General features: G+C 43.1%; 1 long non-coding RNA gene across 1 annotated transcript; it reads left to right on the top strand.

The window, feature by feature from the left end:
* Window positions 1-4,640: 4,640 nt before the first annotated feature.
* LOC139051626 (uncharacterized) lies at window positions 4,641-9,207 on the top strand. The gene is made up of 3 exons (XR_011509455.1): window positions 4,641-4,934; window positions 6,770-6,846; window positions 9,126-9,207. It is a non-coding gene; the product is annotated as an uncharacterized lncRNA (long non-coding RNA).
* Window positions 9,208-14,096: the final 4,889 nt, after the last annotated feature.

Genomic DNA, 14,096 nt, shown 5'->3' with positions numbered 1-14,096 from the left:
ATGTAAGCGGGGAAATGCTCCCTAGCTCGTTCACTCACTCACTCACTCACTCACTCACTCACTCACTCACTCACTCACTCACTCACTCACTCACTCACTCACTCACTCACTCACACACACACACACACACACACACACACACACACAAACACACACACACACACAAACACACACACACGCGCGCGCGCGCGCGCACGCGCACACGCACACGCACACACACCGTACTTTCGGACACACTCACACAAACACACACACACACACAGATACGACATATGCTCGCACGCATTTACATTTAAACGCGCCCACGCACGACCACACACACGCAAAAATGTGCACACGCACGCACACATAGACACGCGAATGCTCGCACACGCATACAGGCACTCGTGCGCACGCATAATCAAATACTGAGACGTAAACACGCGCGCTCACACAAATACAAGTACACAAGCACGCACGCTCGCGGTGCGCACACCCACATACACTCTCTCTCCTTTCCTGTTGCCTGGCAAAAACATGCGCGTGCAAACAGTCTGAATGACACTCGCTCTGAAATTACCGTTCAGAACCCCAGTTGTAATAAATCGCTTTAAGGTTTAAATTTCGCGCTTCTTTAAGTCAGTGTGTATTCAGCTGAGACGGTGCAAAACCATTTCTTCCTGTCGTGTAAGATAACCGCCCATCCCTGACGAAAACGCTGCTTTAACGCACCACCAATGTTCCGACTACGTGCCATAAATGCATATGTTGTTACTACGGACTGCCCTCTTGGCGCATACAGTTGAAGCTTCTTTGATACTCGGCTGATATATAGAAATAAAATTGTTTAAAATCTTCCCATTCAGTTACGCATGCGCGTTGCCGTGAAGTTCCACAGGATGGTGAATGTGCGATGTCCAGAATTCCTGAGGATGTTCATGCTATAAGGCACGATATAATTTTTTTTGCGTAACACAAAGACTTGCGCATGCTTGTGTTGTCGAATGTTATCCAAGGAATACAATTTTATAATAAAAGCGATGACTTTTACGAAGTAAAAAGAGAAAAACATTTCAAGAGCGCTCCTGAAACAACCAAAACTGAAACCAAATCTTGAGTTTTCTGTTTCGGCCATCTGGTGAGAGACCGTTGAACTCAGTCCTACGCGGCGTAAAAAAAAGAAAAGGCGTCACGCAGCATGGCATTGAACCGCTGCCAGCACGACGCGGAACGACAGGTGCGAGCCATTAAACGACACGGTCACGGCTTCCAACGTTTCCGCCACTAATACGCCTAGGTTTTTATAGATACCACTTGAACTTGCACAACTGTGTTTGAAAAATTGGTTTGGGGAATATTGTTACGCCATGTGTAGAGATTTGAAACAGGTATCAATCGAAAGCTGTCTCCGGACTACATTCGCTGCACTGCCTATTACGAGTGACACCGTAGTTCCATCACAACTACCATTTCTGTCTCGAAAATTTAGTACAAATTTTCGTCGTATCTATAGGCTTCCATTGCTGAATCTTTAACCGCTATGGGAGCAAAATTCTTCCTTGCCACAGCGGGATCACTGCACTTAGCTCGTGTGGATTGTCTTCCAGAAAATGTCTCTCACCTGCCTTTTTCACTTATCTACCTGCAGTTTTTGTTATTCGCGAAAACCGACGCTACAAGCTTCGACGACGCTTAGTGGAATAGTAGCGCGGCGATGGCGTTTGGCTTTGCATCCCGATAAGCCGACATTGACCGAGTGACAAGCTGCTTCGATGGTATTACGGGCTCTACACGAAAATTCACTAAATATGCGGCCGTAACTTTGATGTAGTGCCAGGCGGCATGCAATCACAGCGGCACCGCCCAGGCCCTTAAGTCAGGCCAATACTCTAGACAAGTAAAGCTGAGGCCCGTAGCTAACGAACTCCATAATTTCATTAGTTTTCTTTTCTACGTCTTTTGTTTTTCGCTCTCGTGTGGCGCTCTGTAATTGGACGATACCTTTTAAGATTGGCGAAATGACACACGTACTGTTTATCCTTCTTCGGTGTAAGCGTTTCACTGGTTAACAAATGCTAAGTTATCGCTCGCTGCATGACGCACTTGCATTTATCAGACCCTTCGGGGTCATCGTCGCTGATTGTATCTGCTGTCTATCTTGTAGTGGAACCTTGCGTTATCAGATTGAATGCGTGCTGAAAATAGTGTTTCACATTCTGTAAGGTCCTGGAGCACATGCGATTATGCTGGAATCTTCGAGTAAACGTTCATGCATAACCGACGCGCTTCTTGAGTCGCCGATGAGTTTTCCGATGATCGACGCAGTGAATGTGTTCCTCAACGTAACTCGCATTTAGCGGAACGTTATTCATTAGTAAAAAAGAAACCTCTTATTCAGGTGGAACGTGTCTATGCTGTCTCGCGTTGCTTCAGTTGCACATTTACTATCTGTGCCAAACGAAACGCGAACTGCGGAGCCCGTGTCCGAATCATAACTGGAAGAAATGTGGGCGCCGTCGGCTAGTCTTGCTACACTAGCTGAGCGATGATGCTCGCCTTATACTGCGATATTTTCGCATCTGCTCTTCTTGATTTTGTTTCCTCGCTTTGAAGTTAAAAAGAAACAAAATAGAGGAGAAAATGTCGCAGTGAAGCGCCAGCATCATCGACCGGTGAGGTCGAACCAGACGTGTCCTCGGTATGCTGATGACTGGCAGACGGTGCACATTAAACTTTTGTGTTCTGCTTCGAAAACGCACTCCGCTGTTTGCGCCAAATTCGGTGCTGATAGCAGAACATTTCAGCATATTGTGACAAGGAAGAAAAGGCGGAAAGGAATGAAATGTAACTGTTGCTTGCAAACATACGTACACACCCAGAATCTTTCCCTGAAACTTTTGCTCACTAATTCAATTAAAGAAATGATAAATAATGAAATTAGAAGTGGACAAAAAAACGACTTGCCGCAGGTAGGAAAGGATCCCACATCTTCGCACTGCATGTGCGATGTTCTTTACCATATGAGAATTTTCACTCACGGGGACGCCGGCGCCGGACGCGTCGCAGCCGACAACGGATTTTCTGTCATGCACCGCGCCCTTAACGCTTTCGTGTTAAAATTTATCGTTCCTTAAACAACATACAATAGACGCAAAAGACCTGTGGCCTGGGGGAATGAGGATTGCAGGAAGACGCGAAAGATACACAACAAAGCACTGGGCTTACTTCGTCGTTACCCAAGCGTGGAAAATATTATCGAATCAGAAAAGTAAGTCATAGAATACCCGACACAGCGGCAGGCTGAAGAGCAAGCTGGGGAAAGTTTCGAACGCGAGGGTTTATCGCAATATATATTTTGATGATTCGGGCACGTCATCCGAATAGTAACTTTGGGTGCGGTGAATTTTTTCTTGTCAACCAATAATTTTTTCACCTAGGTTTGCTGAAACTGTGCTTACGATGCTTAGCAAGCATCAACGTTGTGGCAAACAACAGGTAGAAACACTGTTATCATTCATTTTGCGACGAAAATATTTCATATTTATTAAATATTGCAGTATTTGCTAGACAGTGTCACGCAGTGAAGAAAGTGTTGCGTAAATTTAGGTAAAAATTTATCTACAAAATTATGTAACTACGTGAACAATGTCCAGCTATGCTAGCACTTGATATTATTGTTTATTGACAGTTTTAATTAGAAATCATTGAATATACTAAACACGGAAATTAATGCCCTTGCGTTAAGCATTTGGTGACCATATTCATCTACGAAGGCTGCACACTGTCACGTGTGTTGTTTCCAAATAATATGAAAAACCAAATATATAACCGGTATCTGTTAGTAGCAAGGAATAAATTACTTGAGGCAATGCTCAGAAAGACACGTAGGACAACAAAAGTGAACAAAGACACAACGCTTGACTTCTGTTGTCCTACGTGCCCTTTTGCGCTTAGCCTGAGGTTATGCCATAACAACTAGCCCACCTGTCGGTTTCCTTGAAAAAATCAATAACTTCACTGCGCTTGTATCACCTAATGAGCACCTCTGGGCTATGTATATGACGCGAGTGAATTGCATATGTAGATTACTGTCCTTCTGAGAGGCTGCATGTGCTCTTGCGCTCCAATCACCCTGTTGGCGAGACTTTTCGCTCTTGCTTATGGAATAAAAACAGACATAATTTACTTCATTAAATTAACATTGTCTGAACCGTTAGCGCGTTAATATCGCCTAGTGATGCTCAGTATAACGTATTTTCATCTGGCACAGCTACAGCAAATACAAATAGCACACTGAAGCTTCCATGATGTAGAAAAAGATCGAAATCGATAGATGTCTTAACTTTCCTCGATTTCTTCTCAATATTCATTCGCGCTTGCAGTGGCGGAAATATTTGTACCGGAACCATTTTCATGAAGCAAAGGAAGTTTGTATACGTCCTGCGCTTCCACGAGCACTTACACGAGCAATAATTTCTTCCCAGCAAGATGTGCACCTTACTTTCAGAGGAGCATGAAAGTAGCGATATCTTCCGATAAATGTAAGTTTTTTCGTAGTAAGTGAAGTTTAGTTAGGCAATTTGGCGGATTGATAGCATGGGTGATGGGAGCGCCTCTGCTGGCGTTCGAAAATTTGTACATTAATGTCAAACTAGTGGCGGACCCAAACGTCTAGTTTTTTTCCATATATGCGGTATCATTTTATACGAAACCGCGAAGTGACAAATGTTTTATTAGTTTTCGTTCTTTCTTCGTATTGAGAGTGCAAACGCGGTGATTCAACAACGCCCACTCGACAATAGACGCCAGTTATACGACATCGAAACATCAGGCATGGCTGAAGAAAGCAGCAACGAATACACGCCTCTTGATTTAAGCATGAAGGGCAAAGCATCACCAAGTACAAGCCGTGACGGTACCCAGGACGCTTCATCTACTTTGAACGCCTACAAAACGTGAGCTTTACCACTTGTCAATTTTTTTCGTTGGATACTGTTACCCTTAGACACGACCCATATATTAGGCTTTAACATATGTACACTTGTTCCTGCCTAAAACGGGTCTATTTTACAGCCAGCTTGAAATTTCAAATCGGAGGCTTTCTTAGATCGACGCGTCGATGCTAGGGTGTTGCGAAAATATTGCCATGTTCAGCGACAAGTCGGCTGTTTAGCGCTCAGGATAATATTTTTCAGAACATGAAGCGAACGTATACTTACAGAAGAAAATATTTATCATTGATGTATAAGTATTGTACTGCACACACGCGATGGAGTGCTATAGCTTGAAGTCCCGAGTACAATTCCGGATGGCACCGCCCTATTTCGATGAAAGAGCAATGTGAAAAGGCTTGATTACTTGCATTTAGGGGCTCGTTACAGAAGCCCCAATGGTCAAAATTTATGCGCAGTTCCCCTAAATTTGGTATGCGTTTTATCAGGTCATGGCTCTTGCAAGAAAAACATCGGAATTAGTTTTAACCGCACTGTACAATTGGTAGGCCGAACGATATGTGTTTTGTAGACAACTCGTCAAAGTTCGCAGCAATACTGTCATTTGCCAATGTAACAAAAAAAATGTGACCAAGTGGGTACTGCCCACTTAAAGCTTTGCTTTAATAAAAAGTAGGCCTCGTGCATGAAAAGCCAAAACTTGGTTTAAATGTATTGCGCTTCCGTTTGCATGTGTTGTTTAACGGCAACAAATGCGCATTATAGGAAAACACTTTTGCCGCTTGGAATTGTGTGGTTAAAGAAGGTATTTGTTTCTGCTTTAAATGTTCCTTGACAACCTAAATTTATATTACTTAGTTCTAAATGGTTTTTTTTTTCAAGTAGCAAACTGGGGTGAGGTAATACCACAGCGATAAACAAGTGGCAAGTCATGGTATTCTACAGTACCCTTCACCATTTGGTAACGAATCAGTTGCACGTCGCATTTCAGCTATTGTCTCACTAAGCATTGCATCAGTTATAGGATATTTTTCATGCGTTCTCACCACAATCATTATCCTTCGAAGAGTTCTTATATATGCTCCAGAGAGTGAAATAGAAGAAACTTAGCATCACTTGAGAACAAACATTTAAGAACTGCATTCTAGTTCATCGTTATTTTATGCGAACTCGTCATTTTGTTCGGAAATATTCAAATTAATACTTGGCTAAGAGGCAGAAATCGGCTTGTATTCCTCAGAGCGAGGCAATGAAGCCCTTAATTTCAAGTTATATCTGAAATTCGATATATTCCTCATGGCTGCCGGATCAATAAGAAATGATTGTAATTGGCGTGAAAACGCCACGTTCACCACGGCGTTGCCGAATCGCATTAGGGAGGCAGAAATACTAATTATTCTAACATCAGCGCAGGTTTGCATCATAATTGCAGGAACCATCTGGACAGTGTCATTGTTATACTTCAACCCGTATTATCTATGCAAAAACATGTTCCAAAAAAGATTTTATTCAAAATTATCTTTAGGATTCCGTGATTGTAGCAGGCGGAGCAAGAATTTCATATAGCAAACTACATAGGACCATGTTGTACGTACTTTAACAGTCAAACTGACAGGATTCGTGCAAGTCAATGCGCCGTTTCGTCTGCGGTGGATGAGTCCTCTGCACCATGTATTGCCCCGAGTGTGCCATTCGTCCTATGTATGCCAGAATAGTCGGTATTTAAGGAGAACGAACCATTGCGAGCAGCGTGTTTACAAACCACGACTTTGCTTACATAATTTCACTTTTTCTTGTCACAGCTAGTAACTGTCTGACCAATACTTTATTATTTGTAGGATTTGTGCCGACGCCTTGCGTTACCAGGGCTACACGCAGCACATGCCGATGACCGACAAGGCTTGCAACGTGGCCGGTACGTAGGCGATTATCACTTGCCTTTACCACAAACATGGCTGATAACCCCTTCGGTTTCCGTGGCAGCGGCACATTTATTGCGTATGAAGATGCACTTTACCAGCGCGGCCAAGGCGATTTCCGCATGAGCCAGATTACAACGGCCTTACTAAGAAATTTGTGCGTATCTGAATGTATGCAAATTGATACATGATCTATTGAGACGAAGTTTTTTAATGAATTTGTTCTTGTATCGGTGGTCAGGTAAAGCATCCTCCTAGATGATAAGGGCAGAAGCCGAGACTGTACATTCCATGCAGTGGTTAATTCACTCGTAAATGGAATCATCGCTCCACCATTGGTCTACAATTTTATTTGCACAGCAGAATCTCAGTGGGTTTGAGCTGCTACCATTACCTGATACCATGCTGCCTTAACGGTGCTGTTACGATTTAGGCAGTGTGTGAAAATTGCTCACCAATAGCATTTTACGAGCAGCAGACATGTTCCTCTGCTGCCGATTGCAGAAGTTACAGAGCACAATTTAGGGCACCCCAAGACCATTTATATTGGAGCTCTTGGTTTTTTTCATACCAAGCACGCCAAGCCACAGTGGCAGCATAAACAACCTTCAAAAATTAATGAAAATATAACGCAAGGACCACACAAAATTGTTACGTAGTTTGCCCTCTGTTGGCATAAATATTTACCAAATAACCCAAATATACGCTTCTGAAACATCAACATTATTCATATTGACAGAGTAGCAATTACAGCACGCAACGATTACCAGTGAGTCTGCCACTACTTCAAAATGATAAAGCTTTGTTAATACGAAAAATTACGCCATACTGAGACATGGGACTTCCCAACTGAACGTTCTTTTCTGTAAGGTGATTCGCTTTCCTTCGATACGTTAAGGATTATGTGTTCTGCCAGTATCTGCGCAACCTCTTTCGCAGGGCTGCTGAACGTTGTGACATTAACGACGTGACTTATAATGTTGAGAATGCCAGAGAATAAAAAATGAGTTTCTTAAGATACGCCTTTGCTATCACTCTGTAGTTCATTCGAAGTCAAAGCTGAAACTCAAATCTTTAGTTCCTCTAGTTGGGAACCCGTGTCGAATATTTTCCGTTGCCTACGAATTCATAGTCACTAACGCATGTGGGTGTAGTAATGCCGTAAGCATTCTTCGCCAATCCCCCCCCCCCTTTATATTGTAAATAATGGTGCCTCCAAAAATACGGCGTCTCCCTGCAGTTTTAATGCTAATTGCAGTACCATCGATGATCATCCTGAGCAGGGTTCTGCCGTATTTTCCGCGTTTTACGTCTCTCGCATTTTCCTTTCAGTTCCACGCGATTACTGCACCGTTATATGAAAGATGTTCACCAAGCCACAATAACTGCAGCGCTATCCATACAATCCACACTTTTCACGTGCTTTGAGGCTTTCCGTTGCATAGTTTAGTGACACTGCCCCATGAATTAATACTTCCGCATTTCTTTCCAAGCTAACGTACTCTCTGCAATACGACTCTTACATATGCGCATTGAGCAATCTTTTTGAAAGTTGTCCTATAGTCTATTGATGGGCTACACAGGAACATTGGCGAGGACAGCCTTTTTTGTGCTCGTAATGAGCTGGTAAACCTGCAGTGCTTACAGCCGGTGCTTATGATCTTGAGCTACACGAGTCGCCAAATGCAGTTCGGATAACCACATTCCGAAAGGCGAGTACATAATTTGATGAAGCACCTGTGTCATAGGAGGTCAATAAATTGAGAGTATATGTCAAACATTCTAAATCCATCGCTAGAAATGAGTGCTCTCACTTGTTCACTGTTGTTAACTGCGTCGGGCTAAAGCGGCTGCTCGTAATAGATGAACAATAAGCAAGAACTTCGTCAGGCATCTAGTGTGCTTATTACTGGATAACGCAGCAAATATATTCGGTATAGGGTTCCACGCACAAGAAACCGACACGTCGTTCTTCACATCGAGCACTGTCGTGCTCTGCCCGAGGTTTCAGATAAAACATAAGATTCAGAAGAATGCAACACTGCACAATCTTCATCGTGGTCGGCTTTCTCATCGCCACGAAATTCTTGTATGCATTCAAATTCAAGACATAGGCGCAGAAAAAAAAATCACCCTGTACGGAAGCACAGCAATAAAGTTTCCATACCACCAAAAGCTTCTTGCCTTGCACCATAAGCATGAAATATCCATTTCCCATGAATTACCCTTGCACTACGTCGAATGAACACCTTTACTAAACGTTTATGCCTTACAGGTATCACTCACAATGGCAGCTCAAGTTGCCAGCACATGGGGTCCATCAGGAGCACTGATAAGGCAGTGCCCAGCACAATTCGCGCCGGCATGAATGAAGCATCAGCCAATTTTGAAGACGCCGCCACGTAAGTTCACATTTGGAAAAGTTCTATTAAAAAGCAACTCAGAGAGGCGAGGGATGGTTATCAGGTATAACAATGCTGCGTCTACTCAGTAATTTCTCCTTGGGAGGGCTAGCTCTGATGGCTGAAACAAGTATTGCATCGGCAGTTTAGAGCTTTCCGCCGGCGCTGCCTGCCTTGCCAAACTGAATGGTTCCAACAACGCGACCGGACACAACACGGCAGTGTGCACACCCCGTGCCGCAACCACGAAGCTGCACAAGCTTGCCCGATTTTCCAACCTGTTAACACGCCGCAATGTGCGGTACACTTGCAGGTTTGTAGCCTGCTTACTCAATCCCCATTATGGAATATGTAAATATTGTGAAGGAGAGACGCTCATCGCAGCCGAGGCTCATCAAACAAAATAGGGTTTTCCTGCTTTCCTGTAAAATTCCTGTAGGAATTACGCTGGCACTGACGCACTTGCGTGAGGGATAAATGTTGCGATGACTTAAATGACAAATATCGCGCTGCTGTTAAGACAGTATGGTGTCGGCGTAGACAAAAACCTTAGCTCAGGATCTACTACATTGGAAAAGAGAAATGAACGTGCTCGGCAACACACTGTACGAGTATTGAAGCTTGCGGCATTTAAAGATATATGATAATATTGCTTCGGCGGAAAAAGAGGACAAAATTGTAGATGGTGAAGACGAAGAAGTGGCAACAGCCTCTCGGGATTCTCGGCTGCTCTTTATATACGCATCATGTAAATACGTAGTGTAAATGGTTTTATACCAGGGACAATATAGTAACTCAAACTGTTGTTCTTTAGATTCGCAAATACTTAAGAAAACTTCGAGAAACTCAAGTAACAAAGTTACGTCTTTATAACTCGGCAACGAAAACACTGCCACATTTCAGTTAACTGCACCAAATAACACATTTAAAGTGCTCAGAATTTGTGTTACACAGCGCTCTAAAATGTTTTGTTTTATGGGTAGCTCATTCGGCACTATTCGGGCACATTCTATCGATTTCGAGGAAATTGCAAATGAATATTAAGAAAGTTGTCTGCTTAGCATGCTCCAAGAGATGCAGCTAATCGAACTGAGATGTGTATTTTTTTCATGTGGATAACTTTGTAAATTCCAAGCTTCTGTTCCTTTTAAATTTAGTGATTTCATAATTTTCCTCACTTGCAAGCATGAATAGAAGTTATGATGGATAATTTTCAGGGATTTAACTGGCTCTATCAAATGAAATATGATAGTTTGATAGTTCTAATTTCTTCATTACATAATCGGGTCTTGAAGCCGGCTAAGCTTGCATGATTAGAAACGACGTATAAACACCACACACCGCTATACTAGAACTAAACCATAACCTTGCATAAATCATGTATACAACCGCTACAAGAATCATCATCATCATCAGCCTGTTTACGCCCACTGCAGGGCAAAGGCCTCTCCCATACTTCTCCAACAACCCCCGTCATGTACTAATTGTGGCCATGCCGTGCCTGCAAACTTCTTAATCTCATCCGCCCACCTATCTTTCTGCCGCCCCCTGCTACGCTTCCCTTCCCTTGGGATCCAGTCTGTTACCCTTAATGACCATCGGTTATCTTCCCTCCTCATTACATGTCCAGCCCATGCCCATTTCTTTTTCTTGATTTCAACTAAGATGTCATTAACTCGCGTTTGTTCCCTCACCCAATCTGCTCTTTTCTTATCCCTTAACGTTACACCTATCATTCTTCTTTCCATAGCTCGTTGCGTCGTCCTCAATTTGAGTAGAACCCTTTTCGTAAGCCTCCAGGTTTCTGCCCCGTAGGTGAGTACTGGTAAGACACAGCTATTATATACTTTTCTCTTGAGGGATAATGGCAACCTGCTGTTCATGATCTGAGAATGCCTGCCAAATGCACCCCAGCCCATTCTTATTCTTCTGATTATTTCCGTCTCATGATCCGGATCCGCCGTCACTACCTGCCCTAAGTAGATGTATTCCCTTACGACTTCCAGTGCCTCGCTGCCTATTGTAAATTGCTGTTCTCTTCCGAGACTGTTAAGCATTACTTTAGTTTTCTGTAGATTAATTTTTAAACCCACTCTTCTGCTTTGCCTCTCCAGGTCAGTGAGCATGCATTGCAATTGGTCCCCTGAGTTACTAAGCAAGGCAATATCATCAGCGAATCGCAAGTTACTAAGGTAATCTCCATTAACTTTTATCCCCAATTCTTCCCAATCCAGGTCTCTGAATACCTCCTGTAAACACACTGTGAATAGCATTGGAGATATCGTATCTCCCTGCCTGACGCCTTTCTTTATTGGGATTTTGTTGCTTGCTTTATGGAGGACTACGGTGGCTGTGGAGCCACTATCGATATCTTTCAGTATTTTTACATACGGCTCGTCTACACCCTGATTCCGTAATGCCAAGAATGCCGTAATGCTACAAGAATAAATAAAGGTATACAAGTAAAAAGCACACTACCGCAAGAATAGCGACCAATGATGATCTAGTGCTTAGCGTAGACATTTCAAACGAGCAACAGGCTGTACAAATGACATACACCATAGGCGCTGTCTCTGCTCTACTGCCCATTGTATTTTTCTTCACTAAACGGTTGAAAAGATGTCGTACAATCAATGCCTTAACTAAACGCTTGCAGCGTTCAATTCCTTACCGAGAAAAACAAAAGAGAATACTAACTTCTTCTGTAGCATATGTCATTCATTGCACATGAAAACATTAAAGAATTTGACGTATCTATGCTTGCTACGTATGGGGGAAATGAATGTGTGTATTTCTCACGATACCTTCGGCAGGAACGGTGTGCAGTTCGAATGCGAGTCAAATATTGAATGACTTCATACAAACACTGCAGGAAACCTAGAGCCCGGAAGTTTTTCATTGTCTCCGATATGAAGGACTTGAGTTAATACGTAAGATATCCGACGAAGTTATTCCACCTACACTTGTTAGAAATAAAACGAATAGTTTGCCTTTGCGCCATTTCCATTTCGTAAAGCGAGAGCCTCAAGTGACTATTTGCAATGGCTTATACCCGCAAAAAGCAGCTCTAGTGCAGTGAGAGAAAAAAAATAATCATGTTTAGATCGGCTAAGTTCCTTATCTAACAACCACTACCACGCATCTCTTCTTCGTACGTGTAGCAAGAAATACCAAAACCACGCTTTACTTATTACTTTGTGTAGCCTGTGTGAGACAGGTACGGGTCTTTCCAATTTTAAAGTTTAGCCGCACAGACCATCAAAGGCAGCAGTGTTCAATTTACGCCAAACTAGATCCCCAATCGAGCGCCAAGATTAAATGCAGCAAGTAAGCGCTAAGGTTCAGAAAGTCGCCTTACCATTAACGCACGATTGTTTGTCAACCTCACAATTGTCAAGATGCGTTTTCTTCTTTCGTAACAAGAGTCGGCCGTTTTGAACGCCTTCGTCTGCGTCCTTGCAGGAATGCCCCTGGAACCGGAGGAAGGGAACAGCGAAAGTTGTGCGGTCTGTGGCAATGCTTGCAGTAGACCGGACGCCTTACACGGGCACGCCAAGGAACCCACGGATGACGCAGCCCACATTCGCAAAGCATGTGATCAATCGTCGGTGAAGAAGCCTAACTTTGTACAACATTGCCACAACCGTACTGACAAAAAACACAAATGCGAGACTTGTGGTAAACAGTTCCGCCGGGCAGATTACCTAGTTAAACATAACCGCACGCACACAGACGAACGACCCTACAAATGCAAAATCTGTGATAAATCGTTCCGGCAGGCTAATCATCCAGATCAACATAAGCACACGCATACAGACGACAGACCCTACAAGTGCCAAATATGTAATAAATCGTTCAGGGCGTGTACTCATCTAGATAACCATAAGCGCACGCACACAAACGAGAAACCCTACATTTGCAAAACTTGCGGTAAATCATACACGCGGGAGGCAACTCTCCGTAAACATGAGCCCGCTCACGCAGAGGAGAAACGTCATGCATGTGAAAAGGGCTCAATCATTCAAAAAGAAATATAATTTCAAGAGGCATGTATACTCGCAATGTGGAAACAGCTCTAAAGTTTGCGAAATCTCTGATCGCTCCTTTCAGACGATTTTGAAAGCTTCATCGTCGCCACCAAACAAAGCACGTGGATTAAACACCGCATGAGTGTACGCAGTGTGGATGTCGTTTAGCAGACAAAGGAACACGTGATAGGTATGTGTGCCAGAAGGAATGCAAGATGTGAATGATGCCGTCTCGTTTTTCGAAATTGCGCGAGCAGAACTCGTCGCCCGAAGTATTTAGGGTGCTTCAATATCGAAAAATACTGCAGACCCTGGCCTGCGGTCAGTGTTTCATGAACTATGTTGTTAGTGAACGTTGCTTTATCAAGTTGACTTCAAAAGAAACCCTAACGGGCTGCAAGATTGTGTTTTGTGTAATTAGAGTGCTGAAATGTGCACAAAAAATCCTTGACCCCCATTGAATTAGAGAAACTTCTTGTGCAGTTCTTTTTACAGTGTACCAGCAAACAAGCTTTAAGGAACCATATTCCTGGTGATGTTGCATCTTAAGCAGAATGGAAAATCTCTCATAAGGAAACATTTGAGGAACGATGTACTGTATTCTAGTCAACTAGAAAGTAATTTCTGCCATTATATGAGGTCGAAATGCCAAGTTGCCTTCGAGAGACAGCACTTGCAGGTTCTTTTACAACAATGCATAACTACACTGTACACATTTGAAAATTGTTTGCTTGAAATGTTGTTCAATGCATTCACTGTTCTTTGGCGCGTGTATTCATACCGCAGATGTCTGTTCTATACCATCAAATAAGCTGA

The sequence above is a fragment of the Dermacentor albipictus genome, unplaced genomic scaffold (assembly GCF_038994185.2).
Source record: "Dermacentor albipictus isolate Rhodes 1998 colony unplaced genomic scaffold, USDA_Dalb.pri_finalv2 scaffold_13, whole genome shotgun sequence".
Lineage (NCBI taxonomy): Eukaryota > Metazoa > Arthropoda > Arachnida > Ixodida > Ixodidae > Dermacentor > Dermacentor albipictus.
The sequence above is the reverse complement of the archived record's forward strand: the minus strand, read 5'-3'. Positions and strand labels throughout refer to the sequence as shown.